Raw genomic sequence first — 12,778 nt, 5'->3', positions numbered from 1 at the left:
CACATTGTATATATCTATATGTATAAATATAAACATAACAAAGTTTTAAATGTCTTATGAAATGGTGAAAAAGCTTAAAACTGTATTTTATTTATTTTTATGCCCATATTTCAGTTGTTGACAGTTTTTTTTTCATTGGAGTATAGTTAATTTATAATGTGTGAGTTTCAGGTGTATAGCAAAGTGATTCAGTTATATATATATATACTTTCTTTTTCAGATTCTTTTCCATTATAGATTATTATTAATACAAGATATTGAATATAGTTCCCTGGGCTATACAGTAGGTCCTTGTTGTTTATTTTATGCATAGTAGTGTGTCTATGTTAGTCATTGACAATTTTATATCGTGTACTTCTACAATGAAAAAAATGCAAGTAATCTCGTCTTTGAATTGTGAGGTTCAGGAAATAATATTTGTAATGTGATTTGATGGCTTTAAAACACTCATCCCTCTCCCAATATTTCTTCTTTCCTTTATGTACATTGTTTTTTAATATGTAACTCAGTCCTGGGCTTTTGCACCATTATACAAAATATTTATTGCCACCTTGAATCTAATTGAAAATTTTAAATTTACATATATCAAAGCCCAAGTGCTGAATCGTAAACTATTAACATTTTAAAATCTAAGTAATGGGATATAACTAAACCATGTGATTCAGAAACAGGCCTCTGTGCATCTTCTTTGTACAATCCAGATGACTGTCACTGGTAAAAACTTCAATCTTGAAATAAAAGTATATAAATATATTTGCTAGCCTTTGACTATTACAGAAAATATTGGAAAGAAGCTGTCTACATTTGGAATACAAAAGCTTATGTTTATTAACAGGACAACTGTTAAGTCTTGTCATCTCTTTTCATAACTTTATAATTTATACCAGTGGAGGTTTTTTATTTTTTTAACCATTGTCAGAAATTCAGTTCTATAAATAAGCGCTTAGTTGCACTCAAGAAAGTGAAACTGCTTCTTACTGAGTGTATCTATCAGCTTGACACCTGTACCTTATTGAAGGTAGATTAATAGTCCATTTTACAGGAGCAAGAAAAAAAATCAATGAAACTTTACAATTTAAACATCAGTGTATTCTATTTATATTTCAAAACACAAAATATATTGATGCTTGTCCTGCTCAGAAGTCACTCAAGGGACTAATAGAACATCATTAGCATATTTGGGCTGCAATGTTCTCAGTGCCCTGAAAGTAGCTCAAGAATTTAAAGCTGAGCAAGATCTAGATACTTACTGATTTTTAAAAAATGAGTATCTTGTTTCAAGGCCAAACACCTGATTAAAAAAAAAACAAAGGAATGTCAATTTTTTACAAAGCAAATTTGAAGGGCATTTAATTAGTAGCTAAGTTTGACTGAGTTCATAGATGGGTAACCTTATAAATCAATAGAGAACTAGCTAAAGTTTGTTGAGAGATAGATGCAAAGTGCTTAGAACAGTACCTGACCTAACAAATTCTCAATACAGTTAGCTATTTTATCACGATCAGCGTTTCTTGGAGTGAACTCTATATCATGAGGTACAGAATGACCACAGGCTTGGAAGCCCACCAGCCTAGGTTCATATCCAGCAAAACTAAATTGCTTAACTTCTCTTGGATAGTTTCGCCATGATGGACAAGATGGTCATATTCCAGATTCTACAGAATACTTGCAAAACTTGTCTTTACATTTCCTATTTCTGCCTTTCTCTCATTAGGAGAACTTGCAAGAAGTTTGTGTATAGGCAGAGTTACAAGTATAGTCAGATTTTAAAGGAAGTTGATCAGGGATTTTTCATTTTAGAGAGGAATGATGTTTTGAGCACTTCAAGTAGGTGTATGATTTCATCTTTTGAAGCAAATTTTATTGGAGTATGCTGCTGCTGCTGCTGCTGCTGCTAAGTTGCTTTAGTCGTGTCTGACTGTGCGACCCCAAAGACGGCAGCCCACCAGGCTCCCCCATCCCTGAGATTCTCCAGGCAAGAACACTGGAGTGGGTTGCCATTTCCTTCTCCAATGCATGAAAGTGAAGTCGCTTCAGCCGTGTCCGACTCTGTGTGACCCCATAGACAGCAACCTACCAGGCTCCTCCGTCCATGGGATTTGCCAGGCAAGAGTGCTGGAGTAGGTTGCCGTTGCCTTCTCCAATTGGAGTATAGTTGCTTTATAATATTGTGTTAGTTTCTGTTATGCAGCAAAGTGAATCAGCTATCAGTTCAGTTCAGTCACTCAGTTGTGTCTGACTCTTTGTGACCCCATGGACTGCAGCATGCCAGGCCTCTCTGTCCATCACCAATGCCTGGAGTTTCCTCAGACTCAAGTCCATTGAGTTGGTGATGCCATCCAATCATCTCATCCTCTGTCGTCCCCTTCTCCTCTCACCTTCGGTCTTTCCCAGTATCAGGGTCTTTTCAAATGAGTCAGTTCTTCGCATCAGGTGGCCAAAGTACTGGAGTTTCAACTTCAGCATCAGTCCTTTCAATGAATATTCAGAACTGATCTCCTTTAGGATGGACTGGTTGGATCTCCTTGCAGTCTGAGGGACTCTCAAGAGTCTTCTCCAGCACCACAGTTTAACAGCATCAATTCTTCGGTGATCAGTTTTCTTTATAGTCCAACTCTCACATCCATACATGACTATTGGAAAAACCATAGCTTTGATTAGATGGGCCTTTGTTGGAAAAATAATGTCTCTGCTTTTTAATATGCATCTGCTGCTGCTGCTGCTGCTGCTAAATCACTTCACTCGTGTCCGACTCTGTGAAACCCCATAGACGGCAGCCCACCAGGCTCCTCCATCCCTGGGACTTTCCAGGCAAGAACACTGGAGTGGGTTGCCATATCCTTCTCCAGTGCATGAAAGTGAAGTTGCTCAGTCGTGTCCGACTCTTCATGACCCCATGGACTGCCGCCCACCAGGCTCCTCCGTCCATGAGATTTTCCAGGCAAGAGTACTGGAGTGGGATGCCATGTGTCTAGGTTGGTCATAACTTTTCTTCCAAGGAGCAAGCGTCTTTTAATTTCATGGCTGCAGTCACCATCTGCAGTGATTTTGGACTCCCCCAAAATAAAGTTTCTCACTGTTTCCATTGTTTCCCCATCTATTTGCCATGAAGTGATGGGACCAGATGCCATGATCTTAGTTCTCTGAATGTTGAGTTTTAAGCCAGCTTTTTCACTCTCCTTTCACTTTCATCAAGAGGCTGTTTAGTTCTTCGCTTTCTGCCATAAGGGTGGTGTCATCTGCATACTCATCTGAGGTTATTGATATTTCTCCCAGCAATCTTGATTCCATCTTGTGCTTCATCCAGTCCAGCATCTCTCATGATGTACTCTGCATAAAAGTTAAATAAGCAGGGTGACAATATACAGCCTTGATGTACTCCTTTCCTGATTTGGTACCAGTCTGTTGTTCCATGTCCTAGTCTAACTGTTGCTTCTTGACCTGCATACAGATTTCTCAGGTGGCAGGTAAGGTGGTCTGGTATTTCTATCTCTTGAATAATTTCCCACAGTTTGTTGCAGTTCACACAGTCAAAGGCTTTGACATAGTCAATAAAGCAGAAGTAGATGTTTTTCTGGAACTCTCTTGCTTTTTTGATGATTCAGCAGATGTTGGCAATTTAATCTCTGGTTCCTCTGCCTTTTCTAAATCCAGCTTAAACATCTGGAAGTTCTCGGTTCACATACTGTTGAATCCTGGCTTGGAGAATTTTGAGCATTACTTTGCTAGCATGTGAGATGAGTACAATTGTGTGGTCATCTATACTTATACATATATCCCCTGTTTCTTGGACTTTCTTCTCATTTAGGTTGCCACAGAACACTGAGTGGAGTTCCTTCTGCTATACAATAGGTTCTCATTAGTTATCTATTCCCTACATGATAATGAAAGTCACTCATTTGTATTGGACTCTTTGTGACCCTATGGACTACACAGTCCATGGAATTCTAGGAATTCCAATACACAGTCCTGGACTCCAGGCCAAAATACTGGAGTGGGTAGCCTTTCCCTTTTCCAGGTGATCTTCCCAACCCAGGTACTGAACCTAGGTCTCCCACAATGCAGGTGGATTCTTTACCAGCTGAGCCTCAAGGGAAGCCTATTCTATACCTAGTAGTGTATATATGTCAGTCTCAATCTCCCATTTATCTCACCCGCTTCCTTCTCTTAGTATCTGTAAGTTTGTTCTCTACCTCTGGGTCTCTGTTTCTGCTTTGCAAATAAGTTCATCTGACAAGAAAAAAAAAAAAAGGATCATCTCTTTATGTATCAAAATCAAACATGTGATACTTAATAAAAAAGTGTGGGTTGACCGATGGACTCATTCTCAGAACAATGGAGAGATAATTTATTAAAACAAGTTGTTCTCAGTTTAAAAAGTACATAGGAATTAGTGAATATTTCTTTCTACTTAGTAGACAGAAACTGTATCCTACTCAATAGGAATACCTATCCCTAAAGATATATTAAAGGATTAAAAGTACACTTTGAATGAAATTGTAAAATTATGTATGTGCATGTGGGTATTTAAATTAATGTAACAAATAACTACAAAACATGCTTTTAAAAAAAGAAAAAAAAATACTTTCCTTCTGAGAAGTTCTATTTATAAAAATTTCAGTAAGAATTTCCACAAGATAAATTCACAGAAGTAAACTTGTTGTTCCAAAGAACTGTCATGATTTCAATAGGCAGATATTGGTAATTAACCTCAGAAAAGTTACACCAATTCACACACCAACCAAATGCATGTGCCCTGAATCCCAAGGCTTTTGTCAACTCATTTAATCCACTTTTCAGATACATCAAATCCATAGCACAGTGAGAGCTATCATATTAAATGCTTTAGATGCCCTTCTTAATCTGGTCAACTAATACATGGACTGTAACATACATCCTGTCTGATTAAGACTGAATAGCTTTTTTTATTATTCATTTTTTAATTGAAGGATAATTGCTTTACAGATTTTTGTTGTTTTCTGTCAAACCTCAACATGAATCAGTGAATAGTTTTATTTTAGGTAAAAATTGCCATTCTCCCCATTTACAGTTCATGTTTTTTCAAACTGGTTCCCTCAGCTTCTTCAAACCCTGACTCTTTTTGCTAAGTCTTCCCTGAAAAATTCCTGGCTGGAAAATTCCAGCTCTTTGCTCACACTCCTTTTTATTGCTGAAAAACATCAAACAACTCTGGCTTTGAACTTCAGCTGGCCCTGAGCACAGCATGCAATCCTTGTCACTGTTGCCAGGCCCTTCTTCCACATGTTGGGGGCAGCAATCTGCAGACGGGAGTCCATCCGAATGACTGAACAGTCATCACCTCGTCTGATCTTCCTTCTTACCTGAGACTGTGGAGCTTCCCTGGGCTTCCAGGGCAATGCTCTCTTATTTTGATTTCCCAGGTCCTTTCCCAGGTGTATAGAATACCTGAAGGGACCTGATGCATTTCAGCTGACTGTTGTTCATTGCTAAGTTGTGGCCAGCTCTTTGTGATCCCATGTACTGCAGCACACCAGTCTTCCTTGTTCTTCACTATCTCCCAGAGTTTGCTCAAACTCATGTCCATTGTGTCAATGATGCCCTTAGGCACCAAAGTGCTTTCTTTAGTTCTAAGGGAAAAAAACTACAGTGTAATGGATAAGAGGGCTTCCCTGCTGGCTCAGCTAGTAAAGAATTCACCTGCAGTGCAGGAGACCCCAGATTGATTCCTGGGTCAGGAAGATGCCCTGGAGAAGGGAAAGGCTACTCTCTCCAGTATTCTTGGGCTTCCCTGGTGGCTCAGCCGGTAAAAAGTCTCCCCATAATGTGGGAGACCTGGATTCGATCCCTGGCTTGGGAAGATCCCCTGGAGTGGGGCATGGCAACCCACTCCAATATTCTTGCCTGGAGAATTCCCATGGACAGAGAAGCCTGGTGGGCTATATAGTCCATGGGGTTGCAAGGAGTGGGACATGACTAAGCAACTAAGCACAGCACAGCACAATGGATAAGAGTGCAGACTCCGAAGCCCAGTGTTTGAGTTTAGCTCAGTTCTGCCCCTTTGCACAGGGCAAGGTGATCTAGCTGTCCCTCAGTGTCTTCATCTGTCAAAAGGAATCATAACTGTATCTATGGCAATGTGTGGCCTAAATGATCTCATCATGAAAAGTGCTTAGAATTATCTAGTATATTGTAAGTACTTAGAAAGTGACATTTCTCTTTCCTTCATGTGAGGGTATATAAAGAATCTCTTTCCTTCATGTGAGGGTATATCAAGAAAATGGCATTATGGAAACCAGCAAGAAGGTTCTCACCAGACATCAAATCTGCCAACATTTTGATCTCAAACTTACTAGCTTCTACAATCATGAGATAGAAATGTCTGCCTTTTAAACTAAAAAAAAAAAAAAAAAAAAAAAAAGGCATTTACTGTTATTCATAATTGGGAACCCTAGGTAATGGAATAGTGAAATAAACACATATATAAGAATCAGACTGGGTTTCCACATCCCGACTGAACAATTTAGTAGGGGCATGATATAGGGAATCTTATGAAACTGATCTTGGCCTGCTGGACTACGAGTTTACTGGAGTTAATTTTACCTTTTTTAAAAATATTTCAGAGTTGTTATATGAAATAAAATCAATGGAATTAAGCACTTAGCACAATATGCAGAATAGAGCAAGTAGGAAATTGCTGTTTTTTGTCACCATCCTTTTGGACACTGTGATTATTGATACTATTTTATCATTGATGCTAGCTTTTAGTATTGATGCTAGATTGCAGAACAATATAAAATGGAATTTAGTTCTACTAGTGTATAAAACTGCAGTTAACAGTGGAGACTTTTCTATCAGCATGTGTGAGCTCTGAAACTAAATAAATTATAAAGAAAAAGTGAATAAAATGGTATATTTAATGAAACAAAAATATTCATATGTATGCATAATGAGCAGAAATCAGACCACAGGCAAATGCATATTAAAAAATAACACCTAGTGATTTCATAAGTCTAGTTTGACCCTTTTTTTGGAGCAGTGAGACCAACATACATAACTATGAACCTGGAGAGGTCCTGGATAATTCTCACTTGACACAACACATCCTTTACTTGGTATTGATTCACGGCAAAATTTCCCAGCTGTTATAAAACATATTAGATAAATTAGTTTACTGGTATTCTTGTAGTTGAATCTGTAATATTTGATTAATACATTATCAATGTATATTTGTACAAACCATCAAGATATATTTTATATATACAGAATAAAGGAGTTGTTTTCCAAATTATCTGTCTTCCTAATATCATGTATTGCTGTTGATTCAAGTCATTTAGTGGAAACTAAACTACTTGAATGACATTCTCTATTGATAGTATGCTAAAGTCTTTATCACAAATAAATATTAAAGTTATCAAATGCTTTTGTGTTTTTAAACATCTTCAAATCCAGCTTCTAAATATAATGATTCTTTAGGTCAGTACCAATAGAACTTTCTGCCATAATAGAAATGTACAAAATCTTCATGGTCAAATATGGTAACCACCAGACACATGTGGCTATTAAGCACTTGAAATGTGGCTATTATAACTGAGGAACTAAAATTTTATCTAATTTTAATGAATTTCAATTTAAGTAGCCATATGTGGCTTTTGGTTACTGTATTGACACCTCAGATCTAGATGGGCAGCAGAAGATGGGCAGCTCAGTTAGAGCTCATGATTTTTTTCTACAAGTTTCCTAAAATTGTGGACATGACTCTCCTAATTATTCAGTGCAGAATTTTAGGTATGGGTAATAACAGTATTTTAGGAACAAATCATACTATTTTAGTTTCAATATAAAATATTCTTTCTATTCTCAGACTGTATACAGAGACATTTCCTATTCATTCCTGAAAAAAGCCATATTTAACAATTCTGGCTTTTCCAAATGTAAAAAAAAGAACCAAGAGCCAACTTCTGATAACATTAGGTGGTAAGATCTGCAAGGACAGGAAGTATTTTTTAGTTTCTGTTTTGTTTCTATGATCTGGTTTAGTGGATAGATGATAAATGGTAAATTGTCATTAAATGATAAAGAAATACAATGTACCCTAAAGCTTTCTATAATAAATGTACAAAAATCTACAAATGGAAATACAACAGTACCATCACATTTCTGTTGCTAGTAGGACAGGAACCTGGGAACCAGGAGCAATGATCCTGTCCTATGACGGCTCACAGGACATGAGCTGACAGCCAAGGTCTCTGCCGGTTGTCTCAAAGCATGTTTGGAAGCAGCCCGACCAGGTAATGAGGTTTATTTGCTCCTTGCTGATCCTGCAAACAGGGCTTTGTCTAAGTGGAAGGTTACACTTAATTCAAGGCCTTAACAATCTTCAGTTCAGAGTTAGAAAGTGCTTTACTAATTATTTAAACCACATCCTCCCTCCCAAGAGATTATTCGCTGGTATGCTTCAAAGGTGGTCATCTAATTTTTGTTTTGGATGTGTCCCCCACATCTTCATTTTAGATCTATTCCAGCTGTATTACTTCTTTGTAATACTTCCTTGTATCACTTGTATTACTTCCTTGTATTACTGAGCAGACACCTGTCACCTATAAATCCCAGCCCTGGTCACATGTCTCCCTACAGGAGCAAACAAGCATTCTGACTGTCATCTCTTTCCCCTTCCAGCGTCTGAGCATGACTGTCATGTTCCCAGCTCTCCTCTTTTCCAGGCTATGCATCCCCCGGTCTTCAACCATTTATCATGTGACCAGTTTCTAGATTCTGGAGATTCCCTACCTTATTCTTCTCCAGCCTCACCTTTCCCAACTCCACATTCGTTATAGGTCACTAAAATCAATTATGATTCCTCAGTTCCTTGAACAAGTCTTCAGTGCTCCCTTCTCCACTGCCAACAGGTATGTCGGTGGTTTTATACATTTATACATTGAATTATGACACATTATACTTCAAACGTTATCTGACTGGCAAGGACTTCAGAGTGAGTCCGAGGAAGTCAGATGACAGTGAGGAAACCCTGCGAAGCTCTGGTCACATTTCTTTTATGGGGAGCCTTCTGTCAGATAATAGCTTAGGCCAAATAAGATTACCAGCTTAAAAAAAATTTTCTTTGATGAACTTCCCTGGTGCTCCAGCAGTTAAGAATCCATCTGCCAATGCAGGGGACATGGATTTGATTCCTATTTGGGGGAAGATTCCACATGCTGCAGGGTAACTGAACCCATGCGCCTCCACTCCCTGAGCCCACAGGCCACACCTACCGAGCCCGTGCACCCAGAGCCCACGCCCTGCAACAAGAGAAGCCACTGCAGTGAGAAACCTGCTCTCCACAACTACTGAGGAGCTCTCCTTGCTACAGCCAGAGAAAGCTGGAGCACAGCAACAAAGACCCAACACAGGCCCAAATGAATAAATCTTAAAAACTTCCTTCTGAAATTAAACTTAGCTTAAGGAGAGAGACAGTAAGGAAACAAAAACCTTATTCAATGAATAACCAAAAGAAGATGTGATTAACACCACTCGCTCAACTCTCACGTGCTAGGAAAATTTTTGTCTTTATTATGAAAAATCTTTACAGGATCCCAAATAATTTAAGGCTTGCTCTAGATTGGGTCTTAATTTCTGGGGGGTAGCTAGAACTTTGTTTTTACAAAGATAATTACAAACATTCAGTTAACTATTTAGGCTCACATCTCCAGAATGTCCCTGAACAGCAATAATTTTAAAGTAGGACTCAAACTATTTATTGACAATCTGCCTGTAAACCCCAGTGCTGCATGGAAGTCATTTCTGACTTTAAATTCAAAGCCTTTATTTACAAGGATAAATTTTCTATAACATGTAGAACTCACGTGGTTCAATGGTAAAGAATCCGCCTGCCAATGCAGGAGATGTGAGACATGGATTCAATTCCTGGGTCAGAAGATGCCCTGGAGAAGGAAATGGCAACTCACTCCAGTATTCTTGCCTGGAAAATCCCATAGATAGAGGAGCCTGGCATACTGTAGCCTGGCTACAGTCAATGGGGTCACAAAGAGTCGGACGTGACTAAGCACACATTCTTTCAGCTTTCCACATTTTTTTCAATATATAGAACACACACACACACAAAGCCTGGGATTTTGAGGTAGGTTAAATCCTATAGCATGTCTCTGGCAGTGTCAAGATTCTAGGAGGAAGGAGCCTAACCAGGAAGAATAGGACTGGAGCAGTCTTTGGTAGAAGAGTAGAGGAAGAAAAAAAGATGTCCCAGTAACACTCCCACAGGTTCATGGGCCACCTCTTCTCTGCTAGCTGTATATCCCATGGCAAGTTATCCTCTCTGAAGACACTAAGGGCAAGTTCAAAACACCTGCTCTGCTTCTCTGGGGATCATGACACTATCTTTATCGAAGTATCTTAAGGCATATTTGTCAAAAATTAACACGAATAAAGAAGACTGAGTTGGATGTACAGACTAGTTTGGTGAGAACTCCAAATGAAGAACTCCAATCTTCATAATATTGAATTTTCTAATTCACGAAAATGGCATATCCCTCTGTTTAATTCTTTAAATTGTATCAAATATATTTGTGTATGTATATGTATCAATGTTTATGTATATGTATATACCTATACATACAAATGTATATGTATCGATTATTTCAATGTATAATCATCTCTACATATCCCACGGTAGATTTCCTAGCTCATTGATGTTTTAATTTTAAATTCCATTTTCTATTTGGTGTTTATATATGAATATTAATGACTTTTGAGTACTGACTTGATAAGGTTGTTAAATTTACTTCAGTTCAGTTCAGTCGCTCAGTCGTGTCCGACTCTTTGTGACCCCATGAATCGCAGCACGCCAGGCCCCCCTGTCCATCACCAACTGCCAGAGTTCACTCAGACTCACGTCCATCGAGTCCGTGATGCCATCCAGCCATCTCATCCTCGGTCGTCCCCTTCTCCTCCTGCCCCCAATCCCTCCCAGCATCAGAGTCTTTTCCAATGAGTCAACTCTTTGCATGAGGTGGCCAAAGTACTGGAGTTTCAGCTTTAGCATCATTCCTTCCAAAGAAATCCCAGGGCTGATCTCCTTCCTAATAGTTGGTAAATTCATTTGGATTTTCTGTGTACATAATTAGATATCATCTGCAAACAGTTATTTTATTTCTTCCTTTTCTATCTTTATGCCCTTCAATTCTCTTTTCCCCCTTTATTGCATGTCTAGAATCTCCAGAACAGTGTTGAATAGAAGTAGTAATGGCAGGTGTTCTATCTCAGGGGTAAAACTTTTAGTGTTTTACCACTAAATAGATCTGTATTTCTATCAGTTTAGGAAAGTTTTAGAAGGTAATGGCAACCCACTCTAGTACTCTTGCCTGGAAAACCCCATGGGCGGAGGAGCCTGATAGGCAACAGTCCATGGGGTCGCGAAGAGTCAGACATGACTAAGCGACTTCTCTTACACTTTTCACTTTCATGCATTGGAGAAGGAAATGGCAACCCACTCCAGTGTTCTTGCCTGGAGAATCCCAGGGACGGGGGAGCCTGGTGGGCTGCAGTCTCTGGGGTCGCACAGAGTTGGACACGACGGAAGCGACTCAGCAGCAGCAGCATACATAGTTTAGGGCTTCGCAGGTGGCTCAGTGAAAAGAATCTGCCTGCAATGCAGGAGACATGGGTTTGATCCCTGAGTTGGAAAGATCCCCTGGAGAAGGAAATGGCTAACACTCAGTATTTTTACCTAGGAAATCCCATGGACAGAGTAGCCTGGTGGGCTACAGTCCATGGAGTCACAAGAGTTGGACACAACTTACTGACTCAACAATTCATAGTTTGCTATTAATTTTTATCATAAATGTTGAAGTTCATCAAATCCTTTTTTCAATTTGCATCTGAGATAACCATGTTTTCCTCCCTTTAAGAAATCAAGGTGGAAAATTATATTGATGTTTCAAATGTAAATTATATTTGAATACAGGGAGAGTTAAGGCAATGGCAACCCACTCCAGTACTCTTGCCTGGGAAATCCCTTGGACGGAAGAGCCTGGTAGGCTACAGTCCATGGGGTCGGGAAGAGTCGGACTCGACTGAGCGACTTCACTTTCACTTTTCACTTTCATCCACTGGAGAAGGAAATGGCAACCCAGTCCAGTGTTCTTGCCTGGAGAATCCCAGGGACGGGAGCCTGGTGGGCCGCTGTCTATCGGGTCGCACAGAGTTGGACATGACTGATGTGACTTAGCAGCAGCAGCAGCAGAGTTAACCTCACTTGGTTATCCTCTTTATGTACAGCAAGTTCTTTTTCTGTGTATTATGATGTCCTTGACAGATTGTGATATCATGGTTAGATGGACTTAGAAAGTTTGGAAATGTTCCCTTTTTCTATTTACTGGAAGAATGTATATAAAATTGGAATAATTTCTTCCTTAAATGTTTGAAAGAAATCAGTAGTAAGGCTTTTAATAAAGCCTGATTCAATTCCCACTAAGAGAAGAAACTCTCCAAATTTTTCTGTCAGTTTGTTTTGAGGAATTTGTCCTTATTCAAATTTTGTTGTTCATTATAAGTTGTTCATTATGTCATTACAGCTTTTAGTGTTTGCAGTGTCTTTAATGATATTCTTGATTTCATTCCTAATGTTAATTTGCTTTCTCTTTTACTGATGTCTTACTGGGAATACATCAAACTTTTCAAAGAACCAGCTTTTTAGCTTTATTATTTTTGTTTTCTATTTCACTTATTTCTAATCATTCTTTCCTTCTTCTACATTCTTTAGATTTGATTTATTCTCCTTGTC

Source organism: Oryx dammah, unplaced genomic scaffold (assembly GCF_014754425.2).
Source record: "Oryx dammah isolate SB20612 unplaced genomic scaffold, SCBI_Odam_1.1 HiC_scaffold_28, whole genome shotgun sequence".
Taxonomy (NCBI): domain Eukaryota; kingdom Metazoa; phylum Chordata; class Mammalia; order Artiodactyla; family Bovidae; genus Oryx; species Oryx dammah.
This window is presented reverse-complemented; position numbering follows the sequence as displayed.